We start from the raw sequence: 25,455 nt of genomic DNA on the forward strand, positions 1-25,455 counted from the left end.
AAGGGCTGGGTGGATGGTGGACCAGAAGGCTGTCGGCTTGGGGGGGGGGGGCGGGCAGGGAAGGAGGGGATCAGAACAGCTCAGGCACGTATTAGCCACAGAGGACACGGAGTGTGGGGAAGGGGAGATACAGAGAAACTTTTACTTTCCTAGCCCTTGACTTTGTACTTGGAGACTGTATCCCTCTGTGTAAGTTATAAGACTGGCCCGTGTCTGTGACTCCTCCCCCTTAAGGCAAGTCCTCGCTTGCCCTCAACAGCTGCAGTGGCCCAGGGACCCACCCACCTGCAGCTTTTACCCAGTTTCTTTGCCTCTGGCTTTAGCTAAGAAGCCCATATGCTTGGACGCGCTTTCTCGGCTTCTGACGATGACATCCCAATATTAACGTTCCTTTCTAGGAACGGGATTGTGTCACTTTGCAGATTCAGTGTGTCCAGTGCAATTCTAAAGCCGGGGACAGACGAAGCCAGAGCTTAGGTCCCCACAGGGGAGGTGGAGAGTCACACTTGCATCTTCACGCTTTTCAGGGTGGCACGCGCTCCTTGATGAAGGAGAAGTTCAAGTAAGGGGCATTAGCATCCAGAGGAGGGGGACATAGTTCTGACCATCTCAAGCGTGGTTCACATCAAGGCAAGTTTCTTAGATGCGTGGCATTTGGACCTGACCTTGAAGGATGGAGATGGAAGAGGATTCCAGTCAAAGGGAACAGCATGAATAAAAGTGGGAATATGTGGTAATATTTATAGGCTCCAACATAACTCAAAAGTCCCGAAGTCAGATGGCCTTCAGACAAATTCCAATCCCGTGTCTCCCAGGTCTCCCACGGTATCTTGCCACACAGCCTCGTGTGGTATTGACTTCATTGCCAAATTCCAAACAATGGCTTGCCTCCAGCTGCAGATGGCTTACAAAATGGCTGCCACCCTTCCGGACCTCACATCCTCACAGTGGCCAGAGGAAAAGGGACTCACTCCTTCTGATAGCTCCCAAGGAGGACACCGTTAGCATCACTTTCCCATAAGGCTCCAGCACATGCTTCCTGACATCTCATTGGCTCTCCTTGGAGATAGTTTCAGGTTAAAGACAATGCCAATTCCTGTGGTGGCAAACAGGCATCAGAATTTGCCATTTACTCCTAAATATAGAACAGGAGTTGAGATACAGATGTAGCGAAAGCCTTCAAAAGCATCGTTAGAGGAAAAGACAGGACAACATAGAGATCTATAATTTTTTTTCCCTGCTACACTTTAATTGCCCTTCTCTGGCATGCGCCGCATAAATTAAGAGCTAGTTAATGCTGTAATGCGTAAAACAATTTCATGCATCTTAAATATTGCACTTGTACTTTAATTCCACATTAAGTGGTCCCCTGAAATTTTTAAATTTACAAAGTCACTGCTGTGCTACATGAAAAAGGTACTAATTAAGTGTTAATCAGTAGCCAGATAACCTTCCCTGAACCCTGCCCAAGGTCTCCAAAATGACCCATTGCCAGAGAATGCGATGTGATGGCCACAGAACAGAGAAACACAGACACAGACGTGAAACGATTTCTTAGCCACATCCCAGCCAATTAAGGCAGATTTGCCTATTATGCTGTTCTAATTAAATGACAGCTACTATAGTGGACACGAGGCTAATAATAATAATAATATTTAATGCTGGCAGAGCTTTCCATATTCAAAACACTAGCTAATTAACAAGTGGGCATTCCTTCCTGGGCAAGGAGAGGGCTTCTTTTGGGTGGTCCTGCTAAAAATCTGAAGGCACGCACAAGGATGGATAAGATCAAAGGAAGTGGCCCCTCCCTTTAAAGGACTTACCATCTTATAGACGAGCGCTGCTCAAAGCGTGGTCTGTGGCCCATGCTAGTCCACAATAAGATAAGCGAAAGGGTAAACATTCTGAAACCTTGAAAGCAACTTGACCTTGTAACATCCAGGCCGGTGATCAGTGGACTCTTATTGAACAGGAAGTAGATTCGTTCAAACGTGCATGGGGAGTGGCGTGCAACACGAGCTCTGTAATAGTCATACACAGTAGGGCCACATATCAGTCTGTGATGGACTGGAAATTAAACACACATACACCCCCCCGTCACATACACACACACACACACACACACACACACACGCATGTTCTTCGTCACAGATGGTTTGAGAAGCACGGTCACAGACCTCTTGGTGTAAAATAAGGGGATATGGATTTAGCTACATTCCCACAAATAAAAGAGAAGAGCTTTAGCAGCTATCTCACACCTCTATATTAGTCTGCTTGGAATGTTCCACACCCCCAGCTCCTCCACCTTCTGCTCAACCTCTCTTTCACACGCATCAAGTTGCCTCCATTCCTGGACCGTTCCGCTAGGATACTACTTCCTTCGGGAAGGCTTCACTGTACCCCCACCCCCACCCCCGCGTGCGCAACGGAGCTGCCCTCCCGTCCTTCTCCCTCAGCCAAACTATTACACTTTCCACGCAGCGCTAAGTGTGTTGCTTTGCCTGATAGGACTGACCGGTCCTTGAAGGTAGTGCTGATGCTCTATGGCTTTGAATTCCTAGTGCAGGGCACATGCTAGATGCTCATTGAATGTTTACAAATTCGGTTTTTAGAAAAATGAAGAAGGGCGCCTGGGTGGCTCAGCCAGTTAAGCATCCAACTCTTGATCTCGTCTCAGGTCATGATCTTGTGGTTCGTGAGAACAAGCCCCGTGTCAGACTCTGTGCTGACAGAGCAGAGCCTGCTTGGGATTCTCTCTCTCTCTGACCCTCCCCTGTTCTTTCTCTCTCTCAAAATAAATAAACTTTTTAAAAATTTGTGTAAAATACACATGAAATTTGCCATTTTAACCATTTTAAAGTGCACAGCTCAGTGACATTAAGTACTTTCACACTGTTGTGCAACTGTCACCACCATCCATTTCCAGGACTTCTGTCATCTTGCAAAACTGAAACTCTGTCCCCATTAAACTCAAACTCCCCCATTCTGCCTTCCCCAACCCAGCCTCTGGTGACCCCCATTCTACTTTCCATCTCTATGGATTTGACTACTTTAAGTACCTAATATGAGTGAAATTATATAATATTTATCTCTTTGTGACTGGACTATTTCACCTAGCATGTCTTTAGGGCTCATCCGTGCAAGTGAATTCAGTGTTTTTTTAAAATTTTTTAATGTTTATTTTTGAGAGAGAGAGAGAGAGAGTGTGAGCAGGGAAGGGGCAGAGAGAGAGAGGGAGACACAAAATCTGAAACAGGCGCCAGGCTCCGAACTATCAGCACAGAGCCCGATGCAGGACTCGCACCCACAAACCGCGAGATCATGACTTGAGCCAAAGTTGGACGCTTCACTGACTGAGCCACCCAGGTGCCCAAAATTCAATGTTTTTAAAGTTTATTTGGTTTTTAGTAATCTCTATACCCAACATGGGACTCAAAGCCACAACCGTGAGATCAAGAGTCCCATGCTCCTCCAGCTAATCCAGCCAGGCACCCCGTGAATTCAGTTTTAAAATCCTGCAATTGGGGCGCCTGGGTGGCTCAGTCGGTTAAGAGTCCGTCTTTGGCTCAGGTCATGACCTCACGGTTCATGGGTTCAAGCCCCGCGTTGGGCTCTGTGCTGACAGCCAGCTCAGAGCCTGGAGTCTGTTTCAGATTCTATGTCTCTCTCTCTCTCTGACCCTCCTCTGCTCATGCTGTCTCTCTCTCTCTCTCTGAAATAAATCTAAAAAAACATTAAAAAATAAAATCCTGCAATTATTATACGGTTTTGCAATGATGAGGGAAGGCATTCCCCCTCCACCATCCCGTTCTGCTTGTATCTGAAGCAGAGCCGAGCAGAGAGAGGAAAGGGGTGACGGTGATCCAGGAGGTAGCAGCAGAAAACAAAGGGTCCCCGTGTTCCAGCAGAGCTCCTGGGCACCCATTCTGGCCCATTCGCTCAGGCCCCCTGGTCAGCTGTTTAGCCTCTTGAAAGTTGGAGTTTCCCAATCTGGACAGTAAGCCCAGCAAGAACAGTCCTGAGAGGTCTCCTGACAATGGGCAGTGGAGTGCAAATGACAGTAGAAATGGACTCGAAGTCCTAGCTGTAATTCCACCAATACCCGCTGAGTGACCTTGGGCAAACCACCCAGCCTCTCTGAGCCTGGTCTGTAAAACTGGGAAGGTAACACAGGGTACCTTTTTTTTTTTTTTTTAAGTTTATCTATGTATTTTGAGAGATAGAGAGCTTGTGGGGACAGGCAGAGAGAGAGAGAGAGAGAGAGAGAGAATCCCAAGCAGGCCCTGTACTGTCAGCACAGAGCCCAATGCGGGGCTTGAACCCAGGAACTGTGAGATCATGACTTGAGCCAAAGCCAGATGCTTAACCGACCGAGGCACCAAGGCGCCCCAATACACTGTACGTTGCAGGGTTGTTGAGGGGGATCCGATGAGACAATGCATATACACCACTCGGTAAACTTTAAAGACCCGCATGTGCCAGCTATGGTTATTTTTATTCCCAGTACAGAGGCCGCAATAGAGAAGATGGTAAGGCTCGCTATCCACACTTCCTGGTGAGGATGTGAAGAATAGCTACAGTATGATTCAGCCTTCGTCTTTGGGGCATTTCGGATTTCATTCTCTTTTCTTTCTTCCTCCCTCTGAACCTTTGCCTTAAGAGGGGTTTCTGGTCCCACTCAGTTAATGCCATCAACTGTCACCACACTGCCCGTGTGAGAAATGGGTACCACGGAACTCACCCAGGGCATCAGCAAGCGCGGGTCGGAAGTGTGAGCTGTGCAGTGGGGTAGGTGCTCATAACAAAAGGCAAAGGGGCCGCATGGCTTACCTTGCAGGAGCCGGTGCCGTAGAGCAGGACCCACATGGAAGCAGATGTTCCCATCTTCCCTTTACCCCTTCAGGTCCACACTATACCCTCTTCCTCCCTGCCCTGTACCCCAGGAAGCTGACCCTCTTGCCTCCTCTCAGAGGGCTCCCCATCGTCTGCCTTCCCGTCGGCCCGTTCCGGCCAATGGACAAGCCCATCAAGAGCCCAGAGGGCAGGAGAAGAATGAGGTGACGATGTATTTCCCAACTTCCTCCCTATGAAATCTACTTGGGCTGACAGGCCCTTCCACTGAAAGTCCCTCCCCTCCCCTCCCCCCCTTCCCTCCCCTCCCCTCCCCTCCCTTCCACTCCCTTCCCTTCCCTTCTTTGAGGGAGAGGAGCAGAGAGAGAGGGGGAGAGAATCCCATGAACTGTGAGATCATGACCCGAGCCGAAGAGTCAGACACTTAACCAACCCAGGGCGCCCCTCTGCTGCTTCTCCACTTACCTCTGCCCCCCTTTGCAATTTGGGTAACCATGACCTCCTCCCGTTCGTTTGGTCCCAGGGTGGTAACCACTCCGGGGCTAACAGTTTCTGCTTCTTGGCTAACCCTGTGGTTACCCTACACCCACAGGTGTACACCCTACATCCCCAGGCCTGGGTGTGTACGTGCGGGGGGGGGGGTAGAGGGGAGGGAGGGAAGCACAGAAAAATCTCTTTTTAGGAGCGCTGTTTGTCTGTGGGTACACCCGCCCCACGCCTTGTGGCCTCCAGGGAGTCGTTTATGGGCCCCCATTAAAGTGGAGCCTGACCTCACCCGTGTCTTTCTGTTCCACGCAGTTCCGAGGCGTTCGGCTTTTCTGGAACATCGAAGTACGACAGCCACCACGTTCCCTTCAAGAAGCTGCTTGGGCCCCCTTCCCAAAGATGCTGCTTCTCAGTCCCCTCGGAGGGGCCCGAGAGCACGAGACCCTTGCCTCAGCCACAGCTGATTGGGTAAAGGAGGGGCACCTGACCCAACCAGACCAATTAGAGGCCCTCCCAGGAACTTGGCCTTGGGACATCTGGGCAGTTCGAGGCAGCCTCCGAGGGCTGCTTGAACGCTGTGCACCAGGCACAGTCGTGGGCTCCAGGGAGAGTAGAGTAAACAGAATGGGGAGGGTCGCCCGAGGCAGCCATCGTCCACCTTGGGCACAGAGCAGCAGCAGGAGCTGGAAAGGAAGACGCGTTCTCGGAGGAAAGCAGAGCTCAGAGAGCTCAGAGCAGGACAGAACAGAGCTGCCAAGGTGCCTGCTGGCTCCCCAGTCGCCGGTTCCCTTCCCCAGAGGCCAGGCCGCACTTCCTGTCCTTGAATCTCCGAGGTAGCCTCCTGTTCCTCCCATAAATTCTCCCTTTTTACTTGAGCTCGTGCAAGTGGGCTTCTGTTTGGTGCCGCTAGACTGTCCCTGCCCAAGGCGCCCCACGTGACACAATTAGCTCACGGTCCCCGAGGGGCAATTTATCCTTTCTGCAGACTGTCTGCCATAAATTTCCAGTCTCCACCTGGCTCCCCCTTGCCGACCAGTGAGTGTCCTTCTGGGCTCACTTTTGTTCTCGCGGGCCGCCAATGAGCTCGTGTCACCGGATCCGATGGCCTCTCTGTGCCCTGTCCCCTCTCGTCTCCTCACTGTTCCACATGGCTGACCACCGCCTTCCTCCCCCACGCTCCGCCCCACGTGGCTCCTCTGCCACCCCTCTCCCCTGCATCTCTTCCTCCCTCTCCTGCTCTGCATTTGTCTCCCTGTCTTGCTTTCCCGGCGCCTCAAGTGCCCCACTTTATTTGCCCCGTCAGCCTCTTCCTGACGTTCTTTCTGGCTCGCTCGGCCATCCGCCGCCCTTACCATGCTTTTCATCATCACCTGTCTCCAGACACAGGTTTGCACCTCAGTCCCCCGTTCCCTTCCAGCTGCTGGAAGCGCGTAGTGGGCACCCCCCTGACCCCTCGGGCTCTGTGAGCTCCAGAGTGGTCTCCATATTTGCCCTCCTGGCCTGACCCTCTTCTCGTGTTCCTAGTTGGGTTAATGAGGCAGAAAAGTTTCTGTGCCCTTCATCCGTGACTCTCGGAGCCGGGAAATTTTGGCAGGGAGTTTTGGCCACACTCCGCATCTCTTTGCCAGGAAATACCCACCTTGGGCCTCTCTCAAGTCGTGATTCCAATTCCTTTGACTTTCTCCTTGCTCCTCACATTAGAATGAGTTACGTGAGCTCCTTGGAGCTAAGGTGCTCCCCTGTCTCTCACACTGAGGTCCAGCCCGAGGCCCGTGAAGGAAGGAACCTCCATGTGGCTCGTGTATTATCCATACGGAGGACACTGTTCTGTCGGCCCTGGCCCCCCACCCACCCTCCCCACCCCCCCAAAGGGATTCATTCCCTGTGGGCATCAGTTAGAAACCTTCCATTCAGCGAAGTGGGAGAGCGGGGCCAGCGTGAGCCTGTTAGCTCTGGGCCACAGGGAGGGCAGGCTGTGTGGAGCAGCAAGGCCCCATATGCCGACACAGTCAGTTCTGAGCTCAGCTCACTGCCTTCACCTCGCGATCGGAGATCTCAGATGACAATTCACAGGACCACAGCTCCCTCACTGGCACTGCTGGGGCGACCCCAGTCCCCAGCGTCCACAACACACAAGGACCCGTGCGGAAGGACATGTGCTTCCTTGGGGTGTCGCAGTCAGGGAAATGCTGGCCACTGCCGCCGATACAGCCCCAGGGTGCAGATTACTGACCGCTGATGTGAAATCCAAAAGTGGGTGTTCCCGAAGGACAGTGGCTCTCCTCTCTACAACTGGCTCAGGGACCCACGTGCCTTCCATCTTGTTGCTCTGATGGATTCATTTGTACCAAGATGTGGAGCAGAAGGAACACATGGGAGGTTTCTATGGGCCAGACCCGGATGTGACATCCACCTTTTCTGTTCACATGCCATTGGCCAGAACGAGGTCACATGGCCACACCTGGGAAACATAAGCAAAACCAGTTAGGGAAGCGGCCAGTTCACTTACGTCCCAGGGCTTAACACACTGAGCACAGTAAACCACTGGGCTCAAGGAGTCATCAGCTGCTGCAGAGTGAGACTCTGAGGAACAGGGGCACAGAACAGGACTATCTTGGTGGAAAGGCCTCTGGGGAAAGAGGGTGGCGGGGGAGGTCACCGGGAAGAAGCAGGGCTGGACCTCCGAGGAGGCCTCCCAAATCAGAAAGGTGTCCCTGAATTTGGGGTTACAATGTTCTATTTCTGCCCGCTCACTTGACCCATCCCTCAACTCTTGCTACACGTAGGCTCTTGCATGGAGACCCTCCGTGCATCAACCTGGCCTGCTCTCAGCACAGCTACTTGACCTTCAGCGAGGGCCAGTCACCCCAGTTCATGGGCTGCTGTGTCCCATAGCTGGCCAGTGACTTGAGGAGACAGTCTCTGGGACAAGAGACACGGTCCAAGGCTCTGATACTCACAAGAGATTCATCTGCAAAAAGAAGTAATGGATCAGATAATCAAGTGACTGTGTCATCCAACTCAGTCACCACTCGTCACATGTGACTATTTACATTTAAGTTGATTAAAATCAAATCAAATACAAACTTTAGTCCCTCGGTCACAACAGCTACATTTCAAGCGCTTAATAGCGACATGTGTCTGGTGGCCACTGTACTGGACAGCGAAGGTGTGAAAGACTGCCATTCTCGCAGAAAGTTCTATTGGACAGCACTAATCTGAAAGGTCCCTCACAGTGCTGGTGGTCCATGACTTTATGAAAAACAATGTCCAGTAAAAATGTCACGTCTGGTTAGCCAGAGTACTAGGCAGGGAGAGAGGGAAATGAGAAGGCAAGAGGAGAAGCAGAGGAAGGCACAGAGGAAACGTCTAGAAAGGAGAAATGCCCAGATGCAAGACACGGGCCATCAGAGGCACTGGGGGTTGTTTACAGGATCAGAAGAGACTCGGGTATCTTGAGAAAAAGGGGTTTGATTGGGAGGCAGCAGAGGCCTGGAATTGAATAGATGGTGGGCTCTGTGAGAGTCCTAGGAATCTCTCTACTTCTCTCTTGTTCTCCTTCTCTCTATTCACCAGCCATTCTCTACTGCTCACAACTTAAGCAGCCGCGGGAAGACTGATACTGCCTTCTGTCCACGCCTCAGTGGCTCAGATTCTCTGTGCCGCTGAGTGAAACATTGCCCAGTCGGGAGAATGGGACTGGCCAACTTGTCTTTCCTCCCCAGGCCGCACCATGGCCATGGCTCCCAGACCAGCCTCTGATTGGCTGGTCCTGGGCCAGGGGCCCTTTCTAGCCCAATCAGCTGCAGTTAGTGGAATGTAGTGGGATGGACCACATGGAAAAGAATATGGCTGCCCAGAGGGCAGGACTTGAAGGGTAGACAGGTCCCCTAAGAGGGGAGCATGGGGGTGCAGACAGAACGAAGCTTGGCTGGCCCAGGACAAAAGGGAACCACACACCCATCCAAGGTGAGTGGATAAGGAGGCCCCTCCACCCTTCCTTCCCGTAACAGATACTGTGCGCCTACTATGAGTACCATTCCATACTCAGCAGAAAGGGAAAGGCCCAAATGAAACAGAAACAGAAATGGTGTTGCCTTTCTACTCCAGGCTCTTCTAGTTGGCTGTGTGACCTTGGGCAAATTATTTCACTTCTCTGTGCCTCGGTATTGCCATCTGAAATGGTGGCTAGGAACAGCACCTCCTTCACGGGGTTGTCGCGAGCTGCTTGGAATAGTGGCAGGCTACGTAGCGAGCATTATGTAAATACGGCTGTGATTATTATTAGCCTGCAGGAGTTTATGGTCCTGTGTGGACCGCAGATGAGTAAATCAAATTGTAATGACACGTGATGAGTGTGATGACCAAGGTTGGGGAGAAATGTGCCTGTGCTCAACGGCTAGGCAGGCCTTTCAGGCTTATAAAGGAAAAACAGCAGCCTCCTTGGCTCCACCCCAATTTCTGCTACCCAGAAGGATCCACTTTCGACTCTCTGATCTATTTATTTCTTCTCGTATTTACCTTCATCCTTCTAAAGAATGTGCTCGTGCTGTTATTTCTTGATCTATTAATCCGAGACATTATCCATCTGTTAGGGGTTGAATTCTGTCCTTCCAAAAGATGCCGAAGTCCTCCCCGCCGCCCTCCCTCCCCCTCCCCCTCCCCGTACCTGTGAACGTGACCTTGTTTGGAAACGGGGCCTTTGCAAGGTGATCAAGTTGAGATGAGGTCATCGGGGTGGGCCCTAATCCAATATGACTGATGTCCTCAGGAAAAGGGGAAATTCAGACCCAGACCCAGACACGCACGCAGGGAGAACACCACAGGAAGACTGAAATTATGCCTGCCACAAGCCAAGGAGTACCAGAAGCTGGGAAAGAAGCCTGGAACAGATCCTTCCCTCAAGTCTTCGGAGGGAGCACGGCCCTGCCGACACCTCCATCGCAGACTTCTAGCTTCCAGAACCGCGAGACAAATACAACCCTATTGTTTAAACCACCCAGTCTGTGGTACCTCATTATGGAAGGAAGCCCTAGATAACAAACCCACCACTGATGGTTTGAAAATCAATTTTGACTCCCCCCTCTCCAAACCTGTATGGTCTCTTGCCTCTATTATCCTAGTAAAATTATATCACGATTTTTTTGGTTGTTAAATCAATATACAGTGTTTCGAAGTATGTAAATGTATTCATTGCCATGTCGTGTAGTATGCTTGGAATACACATCCTTTACAAAGTTCTGTTTTCCTTAAAAGTTAATATTTATCTCTCACCCCCTTTTGGTTTATTTCGCTTCTGGATGCATTCAGATACCCGCCCCTCCTCCTAGCTTCTTTGCTTTTTTTTCTTTAAGACCCTGTCCCCAAACCCTGCGTGCCTCTGCTGTGGTCGGCCTGGGTTCCGCTCGGGGCCTGTGGCCCAGCGATCCCCCTGGGATCTCCACTCCGCATCCAGGTGAGAATTCTCATCTCTCTCCAATATGTGGGATCTCCAGTGTCCTGAATCCCACGCTTTCCATGTCTATCATCATTGTTTCTCTGCTAGTTGTCTACTGCTGCATAACAAATCACCCCAAAGCTTAGTGGCTTAAGATGACGATAATCACTGAACTCCCTTTCCAGCATGGCACCCTTACAGTCACTGGGCATGGTGTCCTGAGCCCTGTGCATTCAGTCTCCCCAGAGAGTGAACCCCTAGGCTCCGACTGAGCAGGGGGCGGGGGATGGGTGCGAGGTCACCTGGCTGGGAGAGGTGGACAGGTCTAACTGCTTCTTTTTTTTCTTTTTTGGTTTTTTGAGAGAGAGATTGAGCACTAGTGAGGGAGAGGGGCAGAAGGAGAGAGAGAGAGAAAGAGAGAGACAGAGAATCTCAAGCAAGCTCCACACTTAGCATGGAGCCTGACACGGAGCTCAATCCCACGGGATGACCCTGGGATCATGACCTAAGCAGACATCCAGAGTCAGATGCTCAACCAACTGAGCCACAAGGCACCCCTTGAATAGCCATGCCAACAGGCCTGTTTGCAGTCTATCTGTACCTTCTGCAGTACGTAGGGCCTCTGATTCCTTAGCCTTTCTTGGGTCCTGCTGCCTGAATCACCTTGATTCTTGCACATTCTACCTCCATAGGCACTGAGATTCCAACATTTTCTGGTCTGCTAAGTCAGTCACCTTTTGTCCATTTGCTTTCTGGCTTCCAAGGTGTTGATGGCATCTTCCTTTTTTTTTTTTAAGTTTACTTATTTTGAGGGAGCGAGCACCAGTTGGGGAGAGGCAGAGAGAGAGAGGGAGAATTCCAAACAGGTTCTGTGCCGTCAGTGCAGAGCCCAACACGGGGCTCAAACCCATGAACTGTGAGACCATGACCTGAACCGAGATCAACAGTCAGATGCTCAACCGACTGAGCCACCCAGGTGCCCCGGTGACAGCTTTCAATGGCTATATTTTCTTCTCTCTCTCTTTTTTTGTTCCTGTGGATTTAGATCGTATTTTTTTTTTTAATCCTGTTACTATCATTTTCCTAGTGGTTTGGGGGGGGAGACAGTGGAGGGGTGTGAGTGTGCACAGTAATTCCATGGTTGATTGGAAGTCATCTACCCATTTTTCTCATTCAATAAATGTCGAGTGCTTCAGCAAAAAAACATGTCCTGTATTTCTTAGGCAATCTCTCCACAATAAATACTTACTGATTTCTGCTGAATCTCAAACTGCTGGGATGACAGTGGTGAGATGGTCAATTCTGAGGAGACATCTGAGGACTGCCAGCCTCCACCAACCCTCTCTAGGATCCCTTCACTCTAACATCTGTTGCCCTTGCTTGGAAACAGTTCCCTGCATCCCACCTCAGCCTTAGCATTCAGGGTCCCGGGAGAGTCATTTGCTGAATGACTCATTCACTCATGCCTTTGTTTGTGTTTTGTTTTGTTCTTAAACTAAGCTTTATGCCCAACGTGAGGCTTGAACTCGAGACCCTGACATCAAGAGTTGCATGCTCTACTGACTGAACCAGCCAGGTGCCCCTCACACCTTTGTTTTCAGTACTTCCCTTCTTGTTAGCTTGAAGATACGAAGAAGCATCCAGGACCTCCCTGAGCAGCCCATGAACAGGTGGGCGGGGAGCCCCTTCTGGAGAGGAGTTTATGGACCTGCATGTGCCTGGGGTGGGCGGGTTATATGGAGGAGAGGTAATTCAAGTTGAGAGGGAGGGGGCGGGAGGGAGAGGGACAGGCCAGGGAAAGCAGAGAGACTGAATCAGAACAGTGCGTTCAGGAACCCAAAATAGCAAAATTGGGAGTTCCTAGGGAAGGCTGTGGTCAAGTAGCTATAGCCGGCTTTTTTTTTTTTTTAATGTATTTATTTATCTTGAGAGAGACAGAGCACGTGAGCAAGGGACAAGTAGAGAGAGAGAGACAGAATTTCAAGCAGGTTCCACACTGTCAGCTCCAAGCCCGATGCGGGGCTCGAACTCACGAACTATGAGATCGTGACCTGAGCCGAAACCAAGAGTTGGACGCTTAACCAACTGAGCCACCCAGGCGCCCCTATAGCCAGCGTCAAGGAGGAAGCAGTGGAGAAAACAGCAAAGGTGGAGCCACGGAGCATGAACACAGCCTTGGCTTCTGCCACTGTCCACACCCTGACCTGTCGTTGAGTGCTGAGGCATCCGAAGGAGGGTTAGTGAGTGGCCCGAAGGCCTTCTGGCTGCTGTGCTCAAGGGCAGCCCAGATGGGGGCGGGGGACTGAGTTCAGGGACCGGGTGCCAGCAAAAGGATCCTTTTGAGAATCCAGCTTGAAATCCTCAGTACAGCTGGAACCTGGCTCCCTGGGCTAATGAATGCCCAGCACTTACCTCCTACGCGTGCAGCAGGATGCGTGTGTGGCGGGGGGAGGGGGGATGGGAAACAGGTCATTTTTTTTCTTTTCATTTTTCTCTTGGAGCACACAGATCTTAAACATGCCTGAGTGGCTCAGTCAGTTAAGGGTCCAACTCTTGGTTTCGGCTCAGGTCATGATCTCGTGGTTTGTGAGTTCAAGCCCCACATCGGGCTGTGTGCTGACAGTTGGGAGACTGCTTGGGATTCTCTCTCCCCTTTTTCTGCCCCTCCCCACATTCTTTCTCTCAAAACCAAAAACTCCCCCCAAAATCATACAGCTTGATAAATTTGTGTGTGTGTATATATGTATATGTATATGTGTATATATATATGACCATCACCCAGATGGAGCTGTAGAACAATTACAGCACCAGCTCCAGAAGGTTCTGTCATGCTTCCTAGTCAACACCCCCAGAAGCAACCACTCTTCTGACCTCTAGCGTTATCGATTAGTTTTGCCTGTCCATGAACTGCTCGTAAATGGAATCCAACAGCATTTACCCTTTTGTGTCTGGCTTCTTTTGCTCATCATAATGTCTGTAAGATTCATTCCTGCTACTGAGGCCTCAGTAGTTCTTTTTTCTTTTTAACGTTTTATTTATTTTTGAGAGAGAAACAGAGTGTGAGCAGGAGAGGGGCAGAGAGAGAGAGGGGGACACAGAATCCGCAGCAGGTTCCAGGCTCTGAGCTAGCTGTCAGCACAGAGTCCGACATGGGGCTCGAACTCATGAACCATGAAGTCATGGCCTGAGCCGAAGTCAGACACTTAACCGACTGAGCCACCCAGGTGCCCCTAGCTTGTTCTTTTACACTGCTGCGTAGCATTCCATGGTGTGATTACACAATTCACCTGTCTTGGTGTTGACCGGAATGTGCGATTTTAGTGGACTCATTCACAACTTCGCCAGAGCACTGGCATGAGGGCCCCCAGTGCCCCAGCAGTGTCTGAGAGTGGCAAGGTCCCTCCCTCAGAACCGCACACTTGCTGTGGGAGAACTGACCAGGAGGTGAGGTTGTGGGTTCCTCGCCTGGGACAGTGCGGAGTCTAAGATACAAGTCGATGAGCTCTCTGGAGCCTGGAGAAGCTGGGAATCTGGAAGCCCAGAGACTGTGCGACCAGGGCCTTCATGTCCCTCCCCCACGGCTCGCCGGTCCATTGTAACCTCGGCAAAGGCCCGCCTCGCCACCCCCCACCCGAGTTTCTTCGGCGGCTAACGCAGAGAGGCCCCCATCAAATATCAGGCCGATGACCAGGAACAACGACAGGAGGAAAAGCCCCAGGGACGAGATTCCGAGCAGCTGACTCGGCTTTAACCTCCTCACCCTGCCATTGTGAGGCCAGCCAGGACTGCGCTGTACTTAGTCCAGGCCTGCAGGCCCTTTATGAGATCTGCCCCGGGGAGCAGGAGCCCCAGACAAAGGCCAGAGTTCTGCGAAGCTCATTGAAAGGAGAAAGAGCCCATTGATATGCGTGGGAGTCCCTCTGCCCCCCCAACCTCCCTCCCCCTTCCCTCCCCCTGGCCGGGGGTGGAGGTCAGCTCAGCACAGAGCAGGCTTTGGGCAGGGCTGGACCGACTCTGAGGCAGCGACCCTTCCCAGGATCCACTTTCCTGGAGCCCTGGATCTGACCTGCGCTCCGCCCCCCCCCCCCCCCCCCCCACCCCACGTTGGCTGTGAGGAAACAACAGCGCCTTGGCGGTTCATTACCAGCAGATGAAGCTCCCCATCCCTGCCTCAGGCAGTGGGGCCCACCTTCTACCAGACTCCTTGGAACCCCCCCACCCCCGCCTTGCTGATACCCTCCAACGAGCCCCCATTCAAGTATGGCCTTGCTTCCAGCCTTGAACTTGTTGTCCCTTCTGCCGGGGAACGCCCTTCCCCTGCTCTTTGCTCCTCTGCCTTTTCCTAGCATTCACATCTCAACCCAAATGGCTCCAGAGAGGCCGTCCCTGATCCCCCTCTGGCTCAAGCGGTACCTCTAGAACATATCACCTCTTCTATTTTCTCCATAGCATTGACTGACTGTCTACTTTGGTGTTTATGTGATAATGAACTGCTCCGTCCATTAGGCATGCAACCTTGCTACGGGCTGAATGTGTGTCCAGCCCCAGCCCCGCCAATTCCTATGTTGAAGCCCCAACCCCCAATGTGCTGATATCTGGAGGTGGAGGGAGCCCTTGGGAGGTAAGCTGGTTCGGCAGAGGCCAGGAGGGTGGAGTCTCCGCAATGACATTAGTGCCCTTGTAAGAAGAGACACCAGAGGGATGCTCTCTTTTGGCCGAGGGAGGGCACAGCAGGAAGACAACCGTCTGCAAGTCAAGAAGAGAGCTCTCACTAGGAAACGAAATGACTGGAAACTTGAACTTGGACTTCCCAGGCTCCAAACCGCGAGGAATAAATGCTTACTGGTGAAGCCACCCAGTCTGAGGTATCCTGTTACAGCGGCCTGAGCTGCCTAATACAGAACTCCTTTAGACTATATCTTGCTCGCCAGTGCACCCTTGGGCCTCCACGAGGCCTGGTACAGGGGCAGATATTCCAGTCACCTGCTGCTGTGTGACAAATTCGCCCCTCAACTTAGCGACAAAATAGCAACTATCTGGGGCGCCTGGGTGGCTCAGTCGGTTGAGCATCCAACTTGGGCTCGGGCCTGTGGGTTTGAGCCCCACATCGGGCTCTGTGTTGACAGCTCAGAGCCTGGAGCCTGCTTCAGATTCTGTGTCCCCCTCTCTCTCTGCCCCTCCCCCGCTCCTGCTCTGTCTCTGTCTCTCTCTCTCAGAAATAATAAAATAAAATAGCAACAATCTTTTTTCTTAACGCTTCAAAGTTTCCGTGTGTCATGAATTCAGACATAACAAGGGCATAACAAGGGCACCTTGTCACCCCTCTAGAATGACTGAGATCTCTTTTGGGAAAACTCCAAAGGCTAGTGCTGAAATCATCTGAAGGTCTGTGTACTTCCCTGTCCGGCGGTTGATGCTGGCTGTTGGCTGGGACACCTAGTTGGACCGTCAGTGTGCACGCCCGCAATGCGGCTTCCCCAGGGGCTCTCCCCACATGAACAGGCTCGGGCTGCCTCACAGCATGGCTGCTGAGTTCAACGTGTGAACATCCCAAGACGGGTAGAAAAAAGTGGTGTCACCTTTCAAGACGTGGGCTTGGAGGTCAAATAGTGTTCCTTCTGCTATACTCACACACCCACCGGGATTCAAGGGGAGAGAACACTTGGGGCGCCTGGTGGCTCAGTCGACTCAAGCATTGGACTCTTGATTTCGGCTCGGGTCATGATCTCACAGGTTCGTGGGATGGAGACCCGCCGCCAGCACGGGGCCTGCTTGGGATTCTCTCTCCCTCTCTCTCTGCCCCTCCCCGTCTCTCCCTCATGTGCGCGTTCTCTCTCCCTCTCTGAAAATAAATAAATAAAACTTAAAAAAAAAAGAACAGGAGAGAGAACATAGACCCCCCACCTCTTGATGGGAGAAGTCTCCAAATCAGATTGTAAGAAGAGCTTAGGTTAGGATATCTTCTGGTGCCCATATCTGGAAAACAGGATCTGCCATAGTACCAAGTAAATATTTGTTGATTAATGTCCACTTTATGCTCTCAACTTCTTTCTCCACCTCCCTGCTTTGCTACAATTATATGACTTGGGAAAACTTATTGTTATCAGTAGGTTCTCCAGAGAAATGGAACTAACAGGATACAAATATAAACATATATATGTGTGTGTATATATATATCTCACACATATATATACACACACATATATATACATACACATTACACATATATACATATGTATAATACACACACACACACACACACACACAGATATTTATTTTAAGGAACTGACACAATTGTGGAGGCTGGCAAGTCTGAAACTCGTAGGGCCAGAAACTCAGGCAAGAAATGATGTCACAGCCCATAGTTTGAAATTCGCAGGGCAAGCCAACAGACTGGAAACTCAGACAGGAGTTCACGTTGTAGTCTTGACCCTGAAACCTATAGGACAGGCCAGCACGCTGGACACTCAGATAGCATTCCTGTGTTAAGAGTCTGGAGGCAGAATCCCTTTTTCCCCCCCCGGCAAAACCTCAGTTTTGCTCTTAAGGCCCTCCGCTGATTGGATGACACCCACCCACGTTATGGAGGGGAATCTGGTTTACTTATTTATTTTTAAATGTTTATTTTTTAATTTTGAGAGCCAGAGACAGAGCATGAGTGGGGGAAGGGCAGAGAGAGAGGGAGACATAGAAGCTGAAGCGGGCTCCAGGCTCCCAGCTGGCAGCACAGAGCCCGACACGGGGCTTGAACCCACAAACGGCGAGATCATGACCTGAGCCAAAGTCGGACACTTAACCGACTGAGCCACCCAGGTGCCCCAAATCTGGTTTATTTAAAGTCAACTGACTGTAGGGGCGCCCGGGTGGCTTAGTCGGTTAAGCGTCCGACTTTCGCTCCGGTCATGATCTCGCCGTTCGTGGGTTCGAGCCCCGTGTCGGGCTCTGTGCTGACAGCCAGCTCGGAGCCTGGAGCCTGTTTCAGTCTGTGACTCCCTCTCTCTCTCACCCTCCCCTGCTCACGCTGTCTCTCTCTCCTAGAAATAAATAAAACATTAAAAAAAAAATTAAAGTCAACTGACTGTAGATGTTAATCACATCTACCAAATATCTCTACAGCAACATCTGGAATATCTGACCAAACAAGTGTGGGGCCCTAGCCTAGCCAAGTTGACACACAAAATGTAACCACCACACTTAGCCTCTGTGATCCACCTCTCCCCCTTCGAAATGAAGATCAAAGTCTCTTACAAGGCCACTGGTAAGGAGACATAAGAACTGATGTGTGGTAGGCAGTCTGTACAATGGCCGCCATGCTCTCTGTCTCCTGGTATTCATGCTCTTGTGTGCTCCCCTCCCCTCAAGTGAAGGCCGGACCCGTTGACTCACTTTCAATGAACAGAAATAGAATACGGAATTAGGCTATAGAAAGACTTGGTTTCCATCTTGCCCACCCTCTTTTGCTTTCTTGCTCAATCACTCTGAGGGAAGCCAGCCGCCATGTTGTGAGCTGCTTCTGGGGACGGCCACGTGGTGAGGGAATGTCTGTAGCCAATGGCCGGTGAGGACCTGAGGCCACTAACAGCCACATGAGTGAGCTTAGAATTCCCGCGCCCACCCACCCACCTACCCCCATAAAGCTTGTGACTCTGGTCAACATCTCGATCACAGCCTCACCCAGTTAAGCTACAACCAGATTCTACAGCCAGATTCCTGACCCGCAGAGACTGTGACATAATAAACATGTTGTTTGGGGTGCCTGGGTGGCTCAGTTGGTTAAGCGTCCTACTTTGGCTCAGGTAGTGATCTTGCAGTCCTTGAGTTTGAGCCCCACGTGGGGCTCTGTGCTGACAGCTCAGAGCCTGGAGCCTGCTTCCGTTTCTGAGTTTCTGTCTCTCTCTGCCCCTTCCCTGCTCATGCGCTCGCTCTCTCTCTCTCTCTCTCTCAAAAATAAATAAACATTAAAAAATAAACAGGGGTTGTTTTCAGCCTCTAAGTTATGGGAGTAATTTGTTATGCACCGATGGATAACTATCATTATAGTTACTATTTTTTTTCATTATAGTTACTATTATAACTATCATGTTATATGGGTGATAAGTGCCTAGCACACTCCTTGGCATACAGTAGGTGCTCCATAAATGTAATTGGAATCTGATTCTTTTTTAAAAAAGATTTTTTTTTAATTTTTAAGTACTCTCCACACCCAGCATGGGGCTCGAACTCACAACCCTGAGATCAAGAGTTGCACGCTCTACCAACTGAGCCAGCCAGGTGCCCCTGGGACCTGATTACAACTGAGCTATGGCTTCATGTGAAAGTTCTTCCCGAATAATTTGCAACTCCTCAGAAAACTCCATTCCAAATGCCTTTGGTCACCAGAATTTTCTAGCAAGCTAATTGCAGGGACGTTCCTTTTGAGACCACTTGAGGTAATCCTCAGTTTTGATTCCAGGTAGGGTTGTTTTTCTCTCCCTCTTGAGAAAGAAACTACCAGCTGAGGATGCTTCTGGTGCAGGGGGGTGGCACCTTCCTCAGGATAAGAATCTGTATTGACAACAACAAATACCTACAGAGAAGGCACTAGAGAAACAGTGAGGAGCAAACACCCAGTGTCCCTGATTTCAGAGCATTCACAGGCCAATGAAGAGGCTAGTAAATAACGCCACCAATGGAAATATAATTACAAGCAGATACCAGTATTCTGCAGGGAGAGGATCTGTAAACTAAGAAACGGACCTCGACTAGAGGGCTCTGGGGAATTTCTTGGAGGTCGGGGGACCCGCAAGCTGAGATCTAAGGACAAATGGGCATGAACTAGACGAAGAGGGGACGGGAAAAGCATTGCAGACTGGAGCAGCATGTGCAAATGTCCTGCAATGGCAGGTAATATAGTGTATTTGAAAACTGATAAAAGATTGGTGCGCGACTGGAAGACAGACAGGGAGGGGGACAGGGAGAGAGAGAGGTCGGCGTGGTGGGCAGGGGACAGACTATGCCGGCCTTGTATGTAGTAAGTAAATCAGAGTGAGGGTTTGGATCTTTGTTTGGAAAACAATGGGAAGCCACTGGAGAGTATAAGTGGGGATGTGCTAGCAGCTGGGACCAGAGAGGAAGCTGTGCACGTGATAGACGGGAGGCCTCAGCTGATGTAGAACCGGCCCCCGCCCCCCCCCCCTCCTTCCCAGTGGAGACCAAAGCCCAAAAGCATGAGGCAATGGAGGCGATATAAACAGATCTAAGGTCAAGTTCTGGATGTGCTTCTTACCAGCTGTGTGACCTCTGGGCAAGTGACTAACCCTCTCTGTGTTTCAACATCCTCATATGTAAAGGCCTACTTTTCGGGGCTCCGGTGCAGATCACGTGAGATAGGTCTGGCCAGCGGCTGGCATAGAGCTGGGCAAGGTGCCGCCTCCCCCCTACCCTGCACCGTGTCCTGTGCTCCCTCACAGACGTGTGACAAAATTCTGACCGCGATAATTTACTTTTTGCTACAACCGACATCATGTGTACTTGCTGTGCTGGTTGAGACTATTCAATTCTGCCACTGAAGACAAGGAAGCAGTGGGACAGATGAAATTTGTCACTGATAGGGAAGTTCATAAGCTGGGGGAACGTCAGGCCGATAAGGTAGAGTCTATGGGTGAACATAGAAAGAGGTGGAAGGACCAAGAGATTCCTAATATTCATGAGGTACTAAATATACAAGAGGCATGGAATATTCATGAGGCGCTAAATATATGGAAGGCACCTGAGGCACTAAATATTCATAATAAACTAAATATACATGAGGCGTGTGAGGCACTCAATATCCAGCCACCCATCGGTAACACGCATTCCGGCCCCATGTGCCCCGCGCCCGAGAAATGCAAATAGCCTCCCTGGCTGCTCCTCCGGCTAATTGGCGAAGCGCAGCCGTGGCCGGGCCCGCTGTTCCTGCATCTCTCTGATAGAGCATGCGTGTGCGCCGGCGGCCCCAGGCCCCTGCCGGGCTTCTAGAACCCTCCAACCTCACCTCTGGTCTCGTACCCACGCGGTCAGTGCGGAAGGCCGACGGAGGCAGCGCAGAGAGACAGAGCACGGCCTGGATTCGGACAGTGTGGTCCCTCTGTCCGCGTGTACCCTGTCCTAAGTATGGGAACATCCCCGATCTCTCCCTCCCTCTCTCTCTCTCTCTGTTTGTTTCTCACCGTGTGTCTCCGGTTGCTTCGCTGCACCGCGTGATTCAAGCTCTTTATTTCGGTTCGTGAGCCTTTCTTTCCCGTGATCTCTGGGACAGCTTGCCTGCAGGTGTCCTTGGGGCCCACGGCTGCACGGAGGTGAGGTCCCACCTGGCCACCGAGGGACGCCGGAGAATGACACTGTCCTGGCGCCGCGTCAGATGCAACATTGTCCTGAGCGGCGGAGGCCGGGCGGTGGGAGGCGTGGGAGCGCGGCGTGGCGTGCGTCAGGCCCGCCCCACGGAAGTCCTGCTCCTCGGCGACGGGCGAGTGCGCACCGATGCACGCCGGGCCGCGCGGCTTGAAGAGTGATCGCCGGAGGGGCCCGTAAAAGACCCCCAACGACTGGTGTGGGGAATTACTTGTGCCGGCTGTGCACTTGTTTCCTGCCGTAGGAGATTTCTATTCCCTTCAAGTATGTGAACGAGAATTCCCAAATTGGAAAACGGACCCCAAACACCCATAGGTTAAGACTCACTGTGGCGGGTGCTGGTAATAAATGGTCCCCTAAATTCTCAGTGACTTAATACAGCAAAGATTGATCTCTCACAAGGCGCACAAGGTGCCCATTTGCGGTTGCTCAGGGGTCCTCCTTTGTCTGGCCCTCACTCCAGGACACAGGCTGATGGGCCTCTATTTATTTATTTGTTTCTATTTATTATTTGCCTCTATTTACTATTATTTATTTATTTTTAAGATTCTTTAAAAAAAATGTAAGTTTATTTGTTTTGAGAGAGAGAGGGAGAGGCAGGGAAGGAAGGAGAGATTCCAAGCAGGCTCTGCGCTGTCAGCGCGGATCCCAATGTAGGGCTTGATCTCATGAACTGTGAGATCATGACCTGAGCTGAAATCAAAAATCTGACGCTTGAGGCACCCTGGAGGCTCAGTTGGTTGAGCGTCTGCCTTCAGCTCGGGTCATGGTATCACAGTTCATAAGTTCGAGCCCCACATCAGGCTCTGTCCTGACAGCTCAGAGCCTGAAGCCTGCTTCAGATTCTGTGTCTCCCTCTCTCTCCGCCCCTCCCCTGCTCACTCTCTGCCCTTACCCTGCTCACACTCTGTCTCTCTCTGTCTCTCTTTGTCTCTCTCAAAAATAAATAAACACACACACACACACACAAAAAACAATCCACTGCTTAACCGACTGCGCCCCCCAGGCGCCCCAGTGGGCTGCTATTTAGAACATTGCCATCTATTGTGACAGAGGGGAAACAAGTTCACCTCCTGCTCAAAACTCTTTGGTTACAACCAATCAGTCACATGGCCCCAGTCAGCCCCAGCGAGCCAGGAAGCGTGGTTCCTCCATGTGCCTGGAAGGTGGGCAGCCAGAAACATCTAGCTCACATCTCTGATTTGACTTCCAGAGCGCCTCCACCTGTATGTGCAAAAACTCAAGGGCACAGAAGGGTTTGGGGATGAGGGCGTCCTTCCTGGGCTGTAAGACCCAGACCCCAGAGACCACCTTCAGAATATACTCTGAGGTTCTCCGACACCACAAACATCCCTACAGACTTCCTTCTGTGTCGTCCGCCTCCACCAAAGCATTTATCCCAGGCTGAGTGGAGAAGGCGGCTGATGATTATCAAAAAAGACAGTCTCTGTCTTCTGGAGTGACACGGGCAGTGGCCAGAGGGGAAGGAAGGTTCTGGGAAGAAAGGTGATGAATGGAAGGACATCCAGGCAGCCCCGTCAACTTGGCATGACCTTTCCAATTCAACTCAGTAATAGGTAAGCACTTTGGGCTTTTTAAAGAGCATTTACTCTAAGTAGCCCTGTTAATTAGTATTAATTAGCAGCTAGTAGTTTCTGTTGCCTCCTAATTGGTGGTTTGCAAGTCAAGAAGTTAAGGTGGAGAGAGAGGGAAAGGTAAAGGTGAGAGGAGAGAGGGGCTTCTCGTTTTCTAGAATGAGCAATTAGTAATCATTCACTGGAAGGCAGGGGTGCTTTCAAGGTGGAAAAATTCCCCTGAGCAGTCATCCGTGGCTGGGTCCACTCCCTATTACGCTTGATGCAAACACACACCCAGCTTTCCTGTGGCTCCAGGCCAACAGCCCTTTCTCTCCACCCCTCACTGAGTCCTGGGCCAATGACACTTTACAAACCCCTTTCAGAGGCATTGCCCGCTTGCCCAAGCTTGTTCCGGCATGTTCCCTTTCATCTACGGCCTTGCTAAAGAACACTGTGAAGGCAGAAGTTGCCAGATCTTTGGGAGTGTCCCGGGTTTCTGGCCCCTGGGGAGAGGAAGAATGCCAGCTTGGAGAACCGGCTCCAGTCAGATGGCAGGGGAGAGAGTTGGTTTCTAGAAGGTCACCAAAATGTTAGCCCCTGAACTTTGGGATCACTGAGACTTGGGTCCAAGTTCCAGCTCCTCTGCTGCTCTCTTGGTGACCTTGGGCTCATTATATGTCACCCCCCACCCCCAGCCTGTTTTCTCACACTGTTAGTAAGAGAAGCTTTTCCATATAGAGTTCTTTCAAGACTAAATGAAATCATGTATGCTAAGTGCTTAGCACTTTGCCCAGCATATAGGAAGTGCTCATTAAATGGCATGATTATAAATAAATATTGGAGTAATTAGATGAAAGTTAAACCCTAATGAGGTCTTCAGCACAAGCTGAAATCTGAAGCTAGACCCCTCAGCACCTGCCACCAGAGCTGATTCCCCTGGCACCTCAACATAGCTGGCTTTGATAGACATTATCTAGCTCCTCACGGGAGCCTAGAATGAATGAGCAGGTAGTCTATCACAACATCTTTCTTTCTTTAATGTTTTTATTTTTTATTTTTGAAAGAGAGAGTGTGAGCGGAGGAGGGGCAGAGAGAGAGAGAGGGAGACACAGGATCTGAAGCAGACTCCAGGCTCCAAGCCGTCAGCCCAGAGCCCGACACAGGACTCGATCTCATGAACCATGAGATCATGACCTGAGCCGAAGTCGGACGCTTAACCGATTGAGCCACCCAGGTGCCCCAGTCTGTCACAACATCTTAAACAACTCTGTGGATTATGGAAGGAACCTCAAAACAGCCAGCGGGCATCTCTTGGTCTGTTTCTAGGCCTAGGAGGGTTTTCTGACCTCAGCTTGTTCAAGACTCATGTGTTAGGGGTATCTTGGCAGTCCCTAGTCAGCCCTTGGCCCTAGGTACCCAATCATCTGGAGATTTTCTCTCGCAGCGTCTGCTATTTGCGCTGGTAAGGGCGACATTCAGTTGCAAGTAACAATGACCCAAAGTCACAGTGGCCTGAACAAGATAGTTTATCTGTTTCGTACACAGAGGTCCAGAAGAAGGAAGTCAGGGCTGGTGTGGTGGCCCTGTTCTACTTTGTCCTCAGCTCTCCAGGTTCCTCTCACCTTGTCACTCAGCTGTGTGTAGTCTCCATTTCCAAGGTCACTTCTCAGTTCAAGATGGCTGCTCCGGCAGCGCCGGCTTTCATGTCCACATTCCGGCCAGCAGAATGTAGAAGGTGGGGCAAAGGACACATGTCGGCTGTGTTTGAAGGAAGGCTCCTAGAAATTCGTCACATGGCTTTCCCCATTACATCTCCGTGGAGTCATGGCGCCTCAGCAGGCTTCCAGGAAGCATGGAGGGGAGTTAGCTGGCCAGCAAGAGAAGGAAAACCGAAGGAGGTACACAGAGTAGAAGTGAGAGGTGTGTGCCTCTGTTTGGAAAGTCTCATTCGGGTTTCAGTTATCCAGACTTGATTTGTAACTTGCAACCAAAGAACAACTGAGACGCTCACTGTCAAGATTGTTTCCCTCACCCTGCGCTAATGGAGTTGCCCACAACAATGCCTAAGGATCAGGTGGAGGTGGTTGTTTAAAATATTGATTTTTTTTCTGGGGCGCCTGGGTGGCTCAGTTAGTTGAGCGTCCGACTTTGGCTCAGGTCATGATCTCGCGGTCTGTGGGTTCAAGCCCCGCGACGGGTTCTGTGCTGACAGATGGGAGCCTGGAGCCTGCTTCGGATTCTGTGTCTCCCTCTCTCTCTGCCTCTCCCCCACTCAAGCTCTGTCTATCTGTCTCTCCCTCTCAAAGATAAATAAACATTTAAAAGAATTTTTAAATACAATAAAATATTGATTTCTTTTCTGATCCTATCCCCCAGAAATTCCAGTTCCTTGAATCTACAGGAGGGTCAGGGTTGTGTTTTTTGTAAACCTCTCTCCCACCCCCACCCACCCTGTTGTGGGACGTCCGAGGACTACCGTGGGAGAAAATGCTGGTTTACAACCAATTCAGAGGGTTATCAGATACTATTATTATAATAACAAACAGCCCCAAATTTGCTGGCTTAATATGACAACCATTTTATGTTGCTCACAGATTTTGTGGGTCAGGAGTTTGAAAGGTTATAACAAGAATAGCTTGTCTCTGCTCCATAATGTCTGGGCCCTCAACTGGGAAGACTCGAAGGCTGGGGACTGGAATCATCTCGAAGCTCCTTCAGTCACATGTTTAGGGGTTG

General features: G+C 50.9%; 1 long non-coding RNA gene across 1 annotated transcript; it reads right to left on the minus strand.

The window, feature by feature from the left end:
- Positions 1-214: 214 nt before the first annotated feature.
- On the minus strand, positions 215-21,077 carry LOC120248262. Its single transcript, XR_005532538.1, has 4 exons — positions 20,962-21,077; positions 7,571-7,798; positions 1,824-2,021; positions 215-1,135 (listed from the first exon to the last, which is right to left on the minus strand). It is a non-coding gene; the product is annotated as an uncharacterized LOC120248262 (long non-coding RNA).
- Between the last annotated feature and the right edge of the window lie 4,378 nt (positions 21,078-25,455).

This window comes from Hyaena hyaena, unplaced genomic scaffold (genome assembly GCF_003009895.1).
Source record: "Hyaena hyaena isolate Hyena2069 unplaced genomic scaffold, ASM300989v1 scaffold_12, whole genome shotgun sequence".
In the NCBI taxonomy this organism is placed as follows: domain Eukaryota; kingdom Metazoa; phylum Chordata; class Mammalia; order Carnivora; family Hyaenidae; genus Hyaena; species Hyaena hyaena.